Raw genomic sequence first — 1,871 nt, 5'->3', positions numbered from 1 at the left:
TCGAGAGCCATGCGCCCTCCGAAACATTGCTTCTTGACACACTGCTCGCTTAACCCGGAAACCAGCCACACCAATTTATCGGAGGAAACACCCTCCAGCTGGTGACCATAGTCAGCTAGCAGGCGCCTGGCCCACCACAAGGAGTCACTAGAGCACGATGGGACAAGGAAATTCTGGCCGGCCAAACCCTCCCCGAACCCAGACGACTCTGGGCCAATATTGCACCGCCTCATAGGTCTCCCAGTCACGGCCGGCTGTGACACAGCCTGGGATCGAGCCCGGGTCTGTAGTGAGGCCTCAAGTACTGCGATGTAGCGCCTTAGACCACTGTGCCACTCAGGAGGCCGCACTAATATATCTTGATTAGATAAGTATTCAACCCCCTGAGTAAATACATGTTAGAATCCCCTTTAGCAGTGATTACGGCTGTGAGTCTTTCTGGGTCAGTCTCTAAGCACTTTACAGACCTGTATTAAGGCAGCCTCCCGCCTTAATACATTCAGTTGTACAACTGACTAGGTATCCCCCTTTCCCTATTGTGCAACATTTTCCCATTTATTATTTTCAAAATTCTTCAAAATCTGTCAAATTGGTTGACAGTCAATGCTAGATTGCCATAGATTTTCAAGCAGATTTAAGTCAAAACTGTAATTGGTCACTGCGGAACATTCACCATCTTCTTGGTAAACAACTCCAGTGTAGATTTCACTTTGTGTTTTAGGATTATTGTCTTGCTTAAAGGTGAAATCCTCTCCCAATGTTTGGTGGAAAGCAGACAACCAGGTTTTTCTATAGGATTTAGCCTGCTCCATTCAGTTTCTTTTTTTAATCCTGAAAATCTCCCCAGTCCTTAACGATTACAAGCATACACATAACATGACGCTATGCTTGAAAATATGGAGAGTGGTACTCAGTAATGTGTTGTATTGGATTTTCCCCAAACATAACACTTTGTATTTGGATCAAAAGGTTATTGCTTTGCCACATATTTTGCAATATTACTTTAGTGCCTTGTTGCAAACAGTATACATGTATTTTTATTCTGTACAGGCTTCCTTCTTTTCACACGGTCAATTAGGTTAGTAGTGTGGAATTGTACTTTCTTACAAGTCAGTTAAGAACAAATTCTTATTTACAATGATGGTCAACCTCAGAACAGTGTGTTAACTGCCTTGTTCAGGGGCAGAACAATATATTTTTACCTTGTCAGCTCCGGGTTTCGATCCAGCAACCTTTCGGTTACTGGCCCAATGCTCTAACCACTAGGCTACCTGCCACCCCTGAGTAACTACAATGTTGTTGATCCATCACAGCCATTAAACTCTGTAACTGTTTTAAAGTCACCATTGGCCTCATGATGAAATCTCTGAGTGGTTTCCTTCCTCTCTGGCAACTGAGAGGAAGGACACAGATAATTGTATGTGTGGGGTACAGAGATGAGGTAATCATTCAAAAATTATGTTAAACACTGTTATGCAACTAATTATGTGACTTAAGCAAATTTGCAATAACAAAAGGGTTGAAAAATTATTGACTCAAGACATTTCAGCTTGATTTTTTAAATGAATTAGTAAATATATATATATATATATTTTAATCAAAAAACAATTCAATTTTGTCCTTATGGGATATTGTGTGTAGGCCAGTGACAAAACATCTAAATGTAATCCATTTTAACTTCAGGCTATAGCACAGAAAAACGTGGGAAAAGTCAAGGGGTATGAATACTTTCTGAAGGCACTGTACATTACTACACACAGGTCTCACATTCTCTCTCAAGGCCTCACTCTGGGCATGCCCAGTGGCAGACCGTTAAACAATAAAGATTTATGGCTGGCCAAGTAGACAGGATAAGAGAGCGGTGAGTGCCT

The sequence above is a fragment of the Salmo salar genome, chromosome 23 (assembly GCF_965601325.2).
Source record: "Salmo salar chromosome 23, fSalSal1, whole genome shotgun sequence".
In the NCBI taxonomy this organism is placed as follows: domain Eukaryota; kingdom Metazoa; phylum Chordata; class Actinopteri; order Salmoniformes; family Salmonidae; genus Salmo; species Salmo salar.
Note: the sequence above shows the minus strand (reverse complement) of the source record.